Genomic DNA, 15,500 nt, shown 5'->3' on the forward strand with positions numbered 1-15,500 from the left:
ACCTAGACTGCAAGCGTAGCACCCAGAAACTATATCAAACTTCACGGGTTGAAAGTGTACTTGATGTTTTTTCAGTGATTACACATACGAATCACATTTACAAAGAACTTGGCAGTTATGTGCCCAGTTGCCACTACAACTCTGCACCCCTTCTGGCCTGGACGCCTGTCATAAAGTCGTTTTATCCCCTCCTGCGACAAGCTGGCCAAAAAAACTGGTCCTTTTTGTCATTGAGACTGCCACTGAGATGGAGTTTACGTCAGAATTGTTCTCTTCACTTATCCTGTCGGGGACAGATCTGGGGATCTTGCTGGACACGGGAGTACCAGAGCATCATGTGCGTCCCGGATATGGGCGAGCATTGTCGTGTTAAAATAATGGCACCACGTTAGTGCCGCATGATAGGTAACAGAAGAGGAAGCAGAATGCCTGTGACGAACTGTTTTGCCCTTAGAGATCACTCCGCCACTGCCAGTTGGGACCTGAAGCCTGATGGCTTCCCGCCCCGTGATGCCAAGAGTAACAGCGCTCTACCTCTCCAGAACATTGGAAGAATGGAGCCCCTTATCAGGTCGCCGCCATACTTGCCAAGGAGGGTCATCCAGAGTAGTGCAGTACTGCTATTCATTTCTGAACACGATGAGATGCCATTCATCAACAGTCCATGCATCCCAGACACGGTCTGCGTCGTCGTGTTAGCGACAGCCTACTTATGGGACGGTAATTCCCTAGTCAGGCTGCTGCAATCTCCGATCAGTGCTGCGGGAAGGCGCAGTGTTGCAGGGAATCCGTTTCTTGTTCTCAGATGTGAAGAGGTTACGATGTGGTTGGTGCAGAGTACGGCGATCCTCCCTTCTCGTGGTCAGTCGTGTCGACCGGCACCTTGACGACGAGTATGCCTGCGCTCTCGTTACCGTGGGCCCACTCTCACGTCGGACTGCCCCACAAATATTGGATGTCGCGCGATCCGATCTGCTGAAATGCAGACACACAATGAGGCCACTTTCAAACTGTCATTTTTTGATAACGCTGTCTCATAGGAATTCGCAGTATCTTCCTGTTCATAATTCAGCATCTGATTTTGTTTACACCCCTTATATATATTTTCCAACTATTTTACTGCGCTGTAGCTTGTTGACGCAGAAGCGGCGGAATTAGCTAAACGCCAAATTATAACAGAAATGATGTATTTCAAAATAATACAATAGTCTACGCAGAAATCTGATTGTCTTCAAGAAATTCACAGCGGCTGTGGCCCCGTACAAACAGAAGTAGTTGGAATAGTAATCGTTTAAGTACCCGTCGATGATGAGTTCGTGATGAAACTGCAGTGGGATCCGACCTTCTCTACTGGCTTCTTCACATTCTTTGTCGGTCAGTGTATACAGTGTGTCTGTCCTTATAGACAGGCATTTACTCTGGTGTTTCGACAGATATTTCCAATTTCGTTTTTTCAATGTGTAGCCGGAGTCAGCCCAAACATACACGGCTGATCAAGTCTTTCACGCGTCGCCGAATGCCAACAGAAAACGGCTTGTTTACCGTTACGGGGAAAGTGATTTTTAAAGCGAAATTTTACGCATCCATTCGACAGAGCGGTCCCAAATTAATATAGTGCGATCGATATGTATTAACAGGAACAATAAAATGCATGAAGTGTAACCAGTACTCCACCAGCGGCTGAACAGCGGTGCTGCTTCGCGGTAGCAGTCGGCGTTGAGGGGATGGTGGCGCTTTCGCTGCTCTAGTACTGGCTGTACTCCGGGTTTTTCTGTCGCTGTTAATACAGGTGGACAAAACAAATAACCCACAATATTATTCTGCTTTCCTTCAATTCCTTCACGCAATTCCGCGTTAAAATTATTTTGCTCGCAACGGGAAACAAACCGATCCTTTCGGTCTACACTGGGCGTCGCGTGAAAGATATGATGAGCAGCATTTGTTTGGGCCTACTCCGCATGCACATTGCAAAAACTAAACTGCAAATATCTGCCGAAACACCAGAGAAAATGCGCCAGACGACCCCGCAGGAGAGACCCCCCTGTATATGCACAGTCTTCTGTTTGTACAGGGCCACAGCCGCTGTGAATTTCTTGAAGACAATCAGATTTCTGCGTAGACTATTGTACTATTTTGAAATAGACCATTTCTGTTATAATTTAGCGTTTAGCTAATTCCGCCGCTTCTGCGTCAACAAGCTACAGCGCAGTAAAAATTGCTGTGCATATGGTGTGATATACTATTCCACACATGTCAGTGTGGCTGAAGTAATATATGATGGCGTACTTATTAATGATTTTCGCACTACCATAGTAGGTCTGGTTACAACTATCTTATGCAGGTTTTTCCACAGTGGCCGTATACACCACATTGAAATAAGCTAGTGTAACATTAAAGTGAAAATGAACATGCTCAGCGTTTTAAAAGCACGTGGAACGCATGCCAGCGAATTTAATAGCGGCTATGTGAATAAACATTTTTACTGTGCTGTAGCTTCAGATTGTCGAAAGGGGGGAAATAAGCTAATTGCTAATTTCTGAAATAAAAGAGTTTATTTCGAAATAAAACAGTAGCCTATGCAGAGAAAAGTTTTCACTCAAGGAAAACCTAATTATGGATAGTCGGATTGACAATTAAACATGGTACGCCGTTAATGCGACATTGTACTAATATTGCACTGCTGCTCATTAAAATTGCAAGACCATGAAAGCGACAGGTAATGATTGTCAAATTGGTAGTGAAGTCTCCTACAAACTTGGGTATGCAAATGATCATCATTTCAGGACAAACGCACAAAATAGTAGGCAGTCAGGCCATTTACATTCTGCATGTAAGGAAAGATAACATAACGGGTTCCGCATTCAGAAATCGCAGTTGAATTTAGGTTGTTTGTGAGAAGATGATGTTGTGCCTCTAGTAAGAATAAGAAGCATCTGCTGCCACGAGTCTGAATTTGGCACTGGCAGGATCGTGGCATGTCGAGACTATAATTTATCGTTGCGTAGAACTGCTGCTCGCTTTGGCCGAATGTGGTATTCGTGGGTTCCGGAGGGCCATAGTGCCATGGACGAGCTCAGCGTCCACACGCGACTAGCGCGCGAAAGGATAGACATAGTCCCTCGGCCGTGTAGGATCGTACAGCCGCTTCACGTACCTTGACTCAGGAAATGGGCATGTTTGCAAAAAGACAGGTATCCACATGTACAGTGTGACGAAGTTTGGAGCGCCGCGGGTTGTCAGCACGGTCACCGTAGCTACGTCTTCCCGTGGTGCGATAGCAGAAAGTCGCGCCGACAGCGGGGCACGTCGACTTTTTAGAGACTCGCTGTTCTACAATGCATGTAGCCGCTGTGCACCGTCCGAGGAGAACAAATGTCTCATTGCATTCCTCAGTGACATACCCGCCCAGCACCTGTTGGAACGCTTCTGGTTCGCACAGCTATTAGATTTACGATATACTAAGGTCTGTGGCTGTACTCTATCTTCGAGCTCTACGTGGACGTTATCTTTCAGCAAGATAACCCAAGACCAAAGGTTGCCCATGCTCTCCTGACCTTACGTTGACAGAGGCCCTGGCATGCACCTTCTCCAGATATTTAACCCATTGGAAACGTCTGATATTGTGTTGCCGACAGACTGGCGCGCCATCACTGGCCAGTCCCTGCTGAAGCAGCATGGATTTACGTATCCGTATCTGTCATACAAGCTCAGTTCTATTCGATGCCCAGTGCACTGTGTTAGTAGATTTCGGACACTATATACCCCCAAATCACGTACAAGTTTGATACGTAGTCTTCCTACTCTACAGCGAAATAAATAATCGTTCAGCATTTGCTTGCATTGCAATTTATCAGTGCAGTACAATAGTTAATCAGATGGTTCAAATGGCTCTGAGCACTATGGGACTTAACATCTGAGGTCATCAGTCCCCTTAAACCTAACTAACCTTAGGACATGACACACATCCATGCCCGAGGCAGGATTCGAACCTGCGACCGTAACGGTCGCTCGGTTCCAGACTGAAGCGCCTAGAACCGCTCGGCCACCACGGCCGGCACAATAGTTAAATGTGACGGTTATCATAGCCTTATTGAAAGAAAACGCAAGCCTGTTTTCGTTCGTTTGGAACAGACGACTACATGCAGCTGTGAAGCGTGCAGAAGTTCAAGGGACTAGAGTGTGGAACAATATTAAATGAAAATTTTGAAGTGTAGATTGTCGTGGAAAATTTCAACAGAATAATCTTGCTCGTGAGAATTTTAACATAGCATGCAGGCTTAAATTTTAAAAATGAAGAAGTTTAAAAGTTAACAATAGTGGTTTGGATTTGTTCTACTCTTTTTCAAGAATGCAACACGTTCATTGTACTTGACAGCGAACACGGACGCTTGCCTTTTGCGCACAGTAAGCTGCTGGAACTGAGGCGGCCCAAATACAGGCTTATACCACTGAAATGGATTGATTTTATCCAGCATCTTTCAGTGAACACAGCAAAAGAGGTACAAGTACTAGTAAAGCTACGCGTAGCGCCATAGGAATGAATTTTAATGGAATGAAAGAAAATTGAATCATACTTGAGATCAGGCAGTGCAATGCCACGGTAAGCCTTGGAGCGGCCCCTACTGTTGCGTGGAAGACTACCCGCAAAGCATACGTCTGCGAAACGCTGCCGTGGTTAAAGGCCACAAGCACTTGACCGTAAATTTTGGGGTGTGACATCCCTGCGGCGCCTCGTTAGCTGAAGAGACATACAAGCTCCACAAACAGAAAATACCGCTAGTTCCTCCCTTCTTAGCGTCAGTTCGAGTTTACCAAGAGCCCCCACAGCGCTCCTCCAAAACGGAATGTTTGTAAATTTTGTGTCGCAGTTTCCAGTAGCTGCATAAATACGGAGCACATCTATTACGTCTCCTGGTATGTAACCTGTAAAAGTTATGATATTTTAGTTACTCTCTGACCTAGAGGTCCTGTGCTTTGTACCAAGCGAAGAAGTATACGCTGTCGCGCGTGTGATCAACATTTTCATCGCTTTTTTTCACAATGGTGGTGCTTACATTTAATAACTTCGTATGTATTTATGAAGCTTAAAGTATATCTTGAAGAGTGCGTAACAATTTTAAATGTCTCCAGAACAAATGTACTTTCATTCAGCTGTTTACAAAATTCTGAGAGGTGTAAAACTCACGAAGTTCTCGTTGTCATTCTGTGCTGTAATAATTTTTCTGTGTTGCCACTGCAGCGGCATCATGTATGGCTACGTCCCTCTGTTGATCAATTTTCGAGTATTTGTTATTATTTTATCATGCTTAGAGATTGATAATAATCCGCAACATGTTACCGAACATTCCTTTGTATTTCACCTCTCCGTGCTGGTCACACAGTAAAGCTACATTTATTCAGGAAATAGACCAGCTGTAGTGCCCACAGCCTGTGGTCTAGTGTGTAGCGTCGCTGCCTCTAGATCGCGGGGCCCTGGGTTTGATTCCTGGCTCAGTTAGAAATTTTCTTCGCTCGGGGACTGGGTGTTTTGTTGTCCTCAGTATTTCATCCCGTCTTGATCGACGCAAATAGACTTACACCAGCCGGCCGAACAACCCCGTTATTTCAGCCGCTCGCAGTACTATCATAGCAAGGCCTTGTTTGGTAATGTTACATGGCCAAATCAGTCCATCGTTCATACAGATGCAACCACAACCCCCCGCCATGAACTCAAGCCAGGTTTCTGCGTACAACAGAAGCAATGCCTCAGCAAATGGCAGGACGGCTGATATTATGGCAATGGCGTTGTGTACTACTCTTTCCACACACTGCCGTCAACATTGCTGTGTGGTTGTTATCAATATGGCGCCAGCTGGGATTATTTGTACGGACAATGGTGTTGTCATTCAGGTTATGGTATTAGAACTGAGCCGACAAACCAATTAGAAGAGAAAGCACAAATATCACATTTGGAAAAGGAATGTACACACAAATAAAACGGTGGTATCAAACCAGGTAATTGACACAGCACTCGTAAACGGAGTACCATATGTGAACACTTTTGGGTAACGAAAATTAATTTCGAGTACTAAAGATGCAGCCCTGGCTCAAGTAATACTAGAGACGTCACATCGATATTTGGCAGGTGGCTGTTACATCTTTCCAGTATTGTGGCCTATACCACGTTCTCAAAATTGCATTTTCAAAGTTTTTGTGTGATGTGTTAGTTGATATTTACGATTCTCTAAAAACTCATTACATATCTAATATTTTCGCTCTTGCACCACACATGAGTTAAACATGACGAAATATTAAATTTATTCTGTACTGAATTTTGCAGCTATACTTGGTGCAAGCGCACTAAAAGACACTGTAGTATAGTTGATTTCCATTATTAAAAGGTACACTCTATCTGAAATAATACTTGCGGTGAAACAACCGTCTCCAAGCGTGCGGCACTCAGTGTGTTAAACAGCGTTGAAGTTCGCAGTACTAGAATCTGATCAAAATGACGTATGTATGATACCTGTACAATGTTTGGGTCTTGTGCAATAAATAATTTAAAGTGTTCCCGGACTTTATGTACACCCTGTATTTTCGAAATACACAAGTATAAATGTGAAAACCATATAATACGTCATCTTAGCTTCAAAGATGGCGGAGCCTTCTGATGCTAATCGGTTGTGTGAGAAGGAAAATTTATTTTTAAGTTTTGTAACAGGGCTAAAAGTGACGTGACACGAGTGGCACCACAGGAATTTGGATGTTTCACATGGAACATCGGTGACGCAACTTGAGTGGCGGCGAAGTGGCGTTATTTTTATTGCTTGTGGAAATCCGGCTTTGTCGGACCTCTGTACAGGTAGCCCTCCGATGTGATTCCACCTATGCTACCCGTACCATTGAGACACGCAAGCCACTTTAAGTCCCCCCATGGTTTGTGAGTGGAGGGGGAAGGACTCGTATTTTGTGGTGGTAAAATCCGATCTACAGATAATAAATCTCCGAGGCTAAAACATTGTCCGCAATGCGTCCCATAGCAGCCGAATGGTGCAATGCGTGGATGTCACAGTTGTGAAAACAAAGGTTGTCGTGATCCCTCATTTATACAGTCAGTTAAGATTCAGTTAATTCGGGGGCCAGGAGAAAAGACTTGATGCTGTTCTTGAAGTTATTTGCTGATGCTTATAATCGTGTGGAAGAGTGCGTTACCCAGTGAAATCCCAGAGAAGACATCATCGTATGTGGAGAACACGATTTCTGAAGTTGGATACATGACCAAATTGGCCCCAGAGTGGTTGCTGAGTGTGTGACGTTTCTCGCCGGATTCGCCGACGTCGATCCGTCCTTCTCACCGGAGAGTCAGGAGGAGTCCAACAGAGCACTGATGTAGGTGCAGCCCGCAGTGTGCATAGAGTATACTGCTGGTGATCGACCGCCTCGTGTGACGTCGCTGGAGGCGCCGCGCCGGCAGGAAGCCGTCCTTCGGCGTCGCGGCCAGTCGCTGTGGAAGCGGCCCGGCCGGCTGTGTTTATGGCCTCGCCTCGCCTCGTCTCGCGAGTCTGCTGGCAACGGCGAGCCCTCGCAGCGGCAACAGCGCCAAGTCACGCTCCGCGCCGCCTCAGCTCGCTTTCTGCGACCGCGCCGCTCCGCCAAATTCCCGCCTCCCAACCTAGCCACCGCCCCCACCACCTTCCGGATCTGCTGCGCTGACAGGCGTCCTGTAGCAGAAGCCACAAGTGTGTACGTACACCGATAATCCAATGCGTTATAGCCGCCCGCTTGTTGGTCCACCGTTGGAACTCAATACAACGTCCATTCTGCGTGGCACGGACTCAGCAAGTCCTTTGTAGGTTTCCGGAGTTATGTGGCACTAGATGTCTACATATAGGTGACTAGCGTAAGTTACGTGTGAATAGCGCCCGAGTCACCGTCCCAAATGTGTTCCATAGTATTTAGAATAGGCGAATTTGTTGACGAAGACATCTACTTAAGTTGACCAACATATTCTCCAAATCACTGTTGCCCTGTTCTGGCCATCTGACTCGAACAATTACCCTGGTGGAAAATACCATCTCCGTCGGGGAAGACATCAGTCATGAAGGTATGCATGTGACCTCGAATAATGTTCATCTTGCTTAGGCGATGGTCAGCAGCACGTACAAATTTTTTAAAAATTGCGTGACACTGTGCTGTCTGTAATAATGTTGTTATATTTTTCCACTAGTTTCTGTTCTGAACCGTCACCAGTGGCAAGAAAATTATCACAGATGTATGCCATATCATACATGCATTGACATAAGTTACCACAGTAAACCATAACTGCCAAGAAAAATAAAAAATTGGACTTGTTGTTCTTGTGACAGTGTGCCACCATGTTTTAATCTTGTCACAATATTTTATTTTTCTTGGTAGGTGTAGTTTTCTGTGGCAGTTTACGTCAAAGCATGTATGAAATGTGATACGTCTGTGATAATTTTCGTGACGTTGATGATAGTTCAGAACCGAAACCAGTAGAAAAATAGAATAACATTATTGCAGACAGCACATTCTCAGCCATTTTTCTAAAAAAAGAATAATGTTCACGTAGCACACAGCTGTCATAGTGCCTTCAATCACCACCACAGGTCTCCCCTTGGAAGCCCGGGTGAATGTCCACGTAGCATAATATAGCCTCCACCGGCCTGAATTTGTGGCTCGGTGCATGTTTCTGTTCGCCTGGATGACGGCGTATAGCAACAAACGTGAGTCATCCGACTAGGCGACACGGTCGTATCTCGATGATACAGTCGTAATTGAGGACGTCGTTGGGGGATCTCGTAGGACTGATCCGCTCCCGAGCCCCAAATTCAACAATGTGCCCAGAATGGTTTACAACGAAATGTGCGTGCACCAGTATTATACTCTGTCGTCATATGTGCAACACAGCTCCTTGACAGAGCGAGCAAGCCTCCGACCACCACATTCTGTGATGAGGCCTTTACGCTTAACATCTATTCGCCTTGCCTTCATCGTCCTTCATCCACTTTCCATAGATGCTCGCGACAGTAGGAATCCCACAGCCGACCAGCTTTAACATGTCGAAGATGGTGTTCTAAGACGCCGGGCCACAACATTGTGAAGCGTGGCATGCCGCTCACCTGTGTTAGTTTCATATTAGCACGTTTTACAACTCTCAACTCTGTCAAAACTTTATATCGGAAAAGTACAAAGTCGCAGCGTAATGTAGGCCGCGAGGAAAATTATGGATCCTCCCATACGTGGTTCACGTAAGAGAAGAAGGCATGGTCATTGAACCTTTTTATGTGACTCTCTCTAAGGAACCGCAGATGTGTTAAAACCAACCTTCGATTTGACAACTTTTTTCACTTTTACAGAAAGACTACATGTAATTTACACATTGGTGGCTTAGGAAAAGTGGAAATAACTATAAAAATAGAGACAGAAAGAGTATCGTCCTGGACCTCCTGGATAGCACCAGATATCAGAGGCTAGTCAATAATTTTTTAGTGCGATTGCGTCGGCAGTAGTCTGGTATTTATTCGCTATTATCACGGTGATGATGATGTCAATCGGCGTACAGCATTCTGGTTCTTCGGGATCGGTACTTAAATGAAACAAATGCGATTAAAATTTATAAAAATTCATTAAAACATCATCTAAAGGCTGTATTAAGACTAAAAAACTCCCATAAAAATACAGAACTTAAAACTGTACGTAATATAGATACAGCAATCGCATACATCTGAAGATGTGAACCAGGCTGAACTTAATAGAGGCAAAGAACATTTTTTTTTTTTTTTTTTTTTTTTTTGAAAACGGCTTTCATGATAGGTCGATAGTTGTATGTCGTATATAACTGACGTGCTGACGTGTGATAAAATACGCCAGTGATATCGCGGAGAAGTAGCGTTACAGATTGTTGGCTACTTTTCCCAGCTCGTATTGCACTCCGAAGACTTCTTAATACAGTGTAAGAATATACCCTACTTGGTACGAGCTTTTTCTGCTTCCATGTATTCGAAGTGGCAAGATTGGAGAAAAGTAAATAGGAGGTACCTCTAGCGCTCCTGTCCCTGCAGTAATTCAAGAAGAGAAGCGATGTGCAAAAAGAGACGGCTTCGCGCCTGGTTGGGCAGAGTTGCCTTCTTTCTTTGTTCTAATTTCGTCTCTTTGGCAATTTATTGGTCGGTTGAACAACGTTGCCACTTCAGCGCAAAGGTCATTCTATTGTTCGGTGTGAAACTGCAGTGCCCGAAGGTGACCTCCAAGAGCTGGATGTCTGCGGTAGGAACGGAGGAAGGCTACGTGCGAATCTTGGCAGCGAGTTTATGAAGGCAGGCAGCCAGTTAGAGAGTACTGCGTTTCATCCGTATACATATTCTGAATTGATTTGGGCCCTTGCTGGATCATGATAATTCTCCTGTAACTTGTGATTCTTCTCGTATCCTTGCGTTAGCTTTGTCAAAAACTTACTACTACTTCGTACCGATTTCCTTTTTCATTTTCTTATTGAGATGGAATTGCACGGTATTATACAGGGTGAGTCACCTAACATTACCGCTGGATATATCTCGTAAACCACATCAAATACTGACGAATCGATTCCACAGACCGAACGTGAGGAGAGGGGCTAGTGTAATTGGTTAATACAAACCATACAAAAATGCACGGAAGTATGTTTCCTAACACAAACCTACGTTTTTTTAAATGGAACCTCGTTAGTTTTGCTAGCACATCTGAACATATAAACAAATACGTAATCAGTGCCGTTTGTTGCATTGTAAATGTTAATTACATCCGGAGATATTGTAACCTAAAGTTGACGCTTGAGTGCCACTCCTCCGCTTTTCGATCGTGTGTATCGGAGAGCACCGAATTATGTAGGGATCCAAAGGGAACTGTGATGGACCTTAGGTACAGAAGAGACTGGAACAGCACATTACGTCCACATGCTAACACCTTTTTATTGGTCTTTTTCACTGACGCACATGTACATTACCATGATGGGTGAGGTACACGTACATACGTGGTTTCCGTTTTCAATTACGGAGTGGAATAGAGTGTGTCCCGACATGTCAGGCCAATAGATGTTCAATGTGGTGGCCATCATTTGCTGCACACAATTGCAATCTCTGGCGTAATGAATGTCGTACACGCCGCAGTACATCTGGTGTAATGTCGCCGCAGGCTGCCACAATACGTTGTTTCATATCCTCTGGGGTTGTAGGCACATCACGGTACACATTCTCCTTTAACGTACCCCACAGGAAGAAGTCCAGAGGTCTAAGATCAGGAGAACGGGCTGGCTAATTTATGCGTCCTCCACGTCCTATGAAACGCCCGTCGAACATCCTGTCAAGGGTCAGCCTAGAGTTAATTGCGGAATGTGCAGGTGCACCATCATGCTGATACCACATACGTCGACGCGTTTCCAGTGGGACATTTTCGAGCAACGTTGGCAGATCATTCTGTAGAAACGCGATGTATGTTGCAGCTGTTTGTTACAACACGCAACTGAACGTCGGAGGTTTCAAGCGTCAACTTTAGGTTACAATATCTCCGGATGTAATTAACATTTTACAGTGCAACAAACGGCACTGATTACGTATTTGTTTATATGTTCAGATGTGCTAACAAAACTAACGTGGTTCCATTTTAAAAAAAAACGTAGGTTTGTGTTAAAAAACATACTTCCGTGCATTTTTGTATGGTTTGTATTAACCAATTACACTAGCCCCTCTCCTCACGTTCGGTCTGTGGAATCGGTTCGTCAGTATTTGATGTGGTTTACGAAATATATCCAGTGGTAACGTTAGGTGACTCACCCTGTATACAAAAAGATTATTTTTGTTCGCGGTTTTCATTCTTTAACAGCCCACTTAATTTGTTGTTTGCAGTTATGGTGGTGTGACTCTTTTTTGAAATACATTAGCATTTAGAAAATTCTAGCTTCTTTTCTTACATTCTACGAAAGTGATTTGGTATGTCCGATAAAAAAGCGAGAAAAAATATTTGTTTCGTAAGCATCTCACCTTACTTCTCGGCATTATCTCCTTTGAGTGATATGTACTTGGTCCAGCACAACTCCAACTTTTTCATCCCATTTAGTGTACTATTGTGACAGGAGTAAGGCATAAAATATCAGTGTCAACCGAAGAAATACCCCAGAAATATGCAAGTTGACCACACTTTTTGATTTAAGAGAAAATAAAATTAGAGGTAAAACACACCAAGTAAAAGACACACTTTAATGTCTATTGTAACTAACTGTTTTTAGGTTAGAAAACAAATTAGAGTTGTCTGTTCATACTGCAAACCACTGACAATTTTTTATACCAGCAAACCGCAACGGTGTACGGCGATGTAAATACGTATCTTCTAGTGGTCGCGCATACCTTTAATAACATACCGTGATTTCTACAACCAGCGTCAAATGAAGAACCTAGAAATACTCTTGCCATCCGCTTATGTATCGCCCCTGCAAAACTCAGGAAGACGAGGTTAGTGCGTATTTGACGGCATATCTCACGAAAGCCTCATTTTCGCTGGTATAATGAATGGAAGACCACCGTCTGGAACGTTATAATTTTTATTAATGATGACCAGTTTCGAACTGACTTGCAGATCTACTTTAGATCTAATGCTCCAAGATGATCTGCGAATCAGATCGAAACTTCACCATAAATTTAAAAAATTGTGATCCAGATAGTGTTTTTACGTTCAAAATTAGACAAACTGTAGCTCGCATAGATGCGTTTAGGTAATCATTCATCATACATGAATGTTAGAATGAGAAGTACTCACCACCATGCGCCTCACAATGATGTGCAGAGTATAGATGTATGTGTTCATGTACATGGTGTCCCAAAATAATATATACACCGTTACTGAATGTCTCTTTAACTAAAGGAGATAGAAGTGAAAAATTTTTTTGTGTCGTGTACAGTAAGATATAACTCAATCTGTGCTCAAAATGACCACATTTCACAGCAATGCATCGTCGACAACGACTTAGAACGAAGTGACATACCAACGGTATTCTTTCTAGTGAAATAATATCGAAGGCTTGCCCAATTTGTTCTCTCAGATCATCCAGTGTTTGAGGTACACTGTTCTTGTGGCATTACACCAAAGATAAAAGCCTAAAGGAATTACATTCTGTCACCGAGCTGGATACTCCACAGCACTTCCTCTTCGTCCTGTCTACCTCGAAGACAATGTGCGACTGAAAAAAATTTCGTCATAGTAAGCTGAAATAAGGTGGCGCCCATCCTGTTGAAAGTAATAATCCTCATTATCAAAAATTTTATAATCTGGAGTTATCACGTGCAACATTAGTAAGTAAGAATCATCATAGCACGAGAGTATTAACTCACCAACTTTTTCGGGGATTGTGTGGTCAACACTTCCCTTGACTGCTGAATATCTCCTTTTTTCTTTCGTTGCATCCCTTACATCATGCACGGTTCCATAGACTTCAAACTTGTCTCAAATTTTGTAATTGTTAACAGTGTACGTGATGGTGTTTCAGATTCAGTTCTCCAACGTTTTCAAACCTCAGTCTCGTTCTCTGTTTTCCAGTAACGCTTTAGCATCCACTTCCGTTGTTGAAACGAGAACGCCATGTTCATTTCCAGTTCTGCATCAAATGGAAAGCATTTTCGCTGCCTTCAGAATTATTACCCACAAAAAATGAAAAAAATAAACTATTCCTATCTTGTTTGATTAGAGAGAGATTCAGTTTCGAAGACTTTATGCGTTAATCTGGGACATCATGTAGATGTAGATTATTCCGTAATTTTGCCACATGCTAAGTATATAAACGAGCTGTACTGCTCGCTGCAAGTGTCGGGCGAGCGTGTTGCGATGCCGCCGCGGGAACAGAGCAGGCAGTTCTTGCGGCACCGGAAGCAGGGCGCCCGCGGTGCCGGTGCCGGAAATATCTCACGGGAGAGGAGAGCCCAACAGAGCCGAGTGCGGCCGGATTCGCCATTATGCTTCCTTATCTGCGCCGTCTCCAAGGACGCTAGCTAACCGCTCTCGGCTGGCCTGCGCGCACCCTCTGACCTTTTGCCAGCGGACAGGCGCACGGCCCAAGACACTGTTCTCGAATTTTGGAGGACTATGGTTCGAACCCTAGCACCCGGTCAGAATGATTGAGGTTTCTTACTTTTTCTGTTAAGTAACCCCAGGTAAAAATACCTAGAGAATTGCCTTAAAAAGACCGCGGCGTTTTTCCTTCCCATTCTTGTCCATCTGAGCTGCCTCTCCTTCACTGTGTCGATGCCAGTGGGATTTCGTTAGTAATTCCTGTACTTCTTCATCTACGTACATACTCTGTAAGCCACCGTACGCTGCTTGATGCTGCACCACTACTAGTCGTTTCCTCTAATTGGAGGATTTTACTTTTGTCCGAAGCATCGCGGTGCAAGGCATCGACTATCGAGTACACCGTCGGCGCCGTGAGCTGTTTAAAAAAAATGGTTCAAATGGCTCTGAGCACTATGGGACTTAACTTCTAAGGTTCAAAATGGTTCAAATGGCTCTGAGCACTATGGGACTTAACATCTATGGTCATCAGTCCCCTAGAACTTAGAACTACTTAAACCTAACTAACCTAAGGGCATCACACACATCCATGCCCGAGGCAGGATTCGAACCTGCGACCGTAGCGGTCACGCGGTTCCAGACTGAAGCGCCTTTAACCGCACGGCCACACCGGCCGGCTAACTTCTAAGGTCATCAGTCCCCTAGAACTTAGAACTACTTAAACCTAACTAACCTAAAGACATCACACATATCCATGCCCGAGGCAGGATTAGAACCTGCGACCGTAGCGGTCTCGCTGTTCCAGGCTGTAGCGCCTAGAACCGCTCGGCCACCCCGGCCGGCAGCTGTTTAAAATTCTTCGTTTCTTTGCTTGCTCTTGCTGCAGTTGTGCTGCTACACAGATGAACATCGTGTTCTTTTCTCTTTACCCCCGTGATAAAGGGAATGTAAATGGTACATTATACACAAACACTGATAATAGATGATGCCTTAATGTTATCATCCCTGTAACTAGCTTCCGTTATTTACCCCTGCCCTTCTATATCATTTCGTTCACGGAATTTAGATGAATGCCGTATTTTATTCGTAATGGGTAGGAAGAGCTCCGCGATTGCTCCAGAAGTAATGACAGCAACACAGAACCAGGTTAACGGTGTAAAATCGTATGTACGTGGCTCCCTGCTGTCACTATTAATTCACATGATTCCCTTTTTACTTGTATGTTTTTTTAATTTTGTAAATTATTATAATTTTAAGAAATTCATTTGCAATTGCGGAATCTTTCTGACGTTAGGTGCATTAGGTATGAAGGACTTACCTATTGGTGACACATGAAAATTTGTGCCGGACAGAGACTCGAACCCGGATTTCCCTCTTGTCACGAGTGATCTCATTAACCACTTCGGCTATCCGAGCACGCTACCAATGTTGAATACGTTTGTCTCCGTGAAACCCTGTGGCGAGAATCC

Source organism: Schistocerca nitens, chromosome 4 (genome assembly GCF_023898315.1).
Source record: "Schistocerca nitens isolate TAMUIC-IGC-003100 chromosome 4, iqSchNite1.1, whole genome shotgun sequence".
NCBI classification, from domain to species: domain Eukaryota; kingdom Metazoa; phylum Arthropoda; class Insecta; order Orthoptera; family Acrididae; genus Schistocerca; species Schistocerca nitens.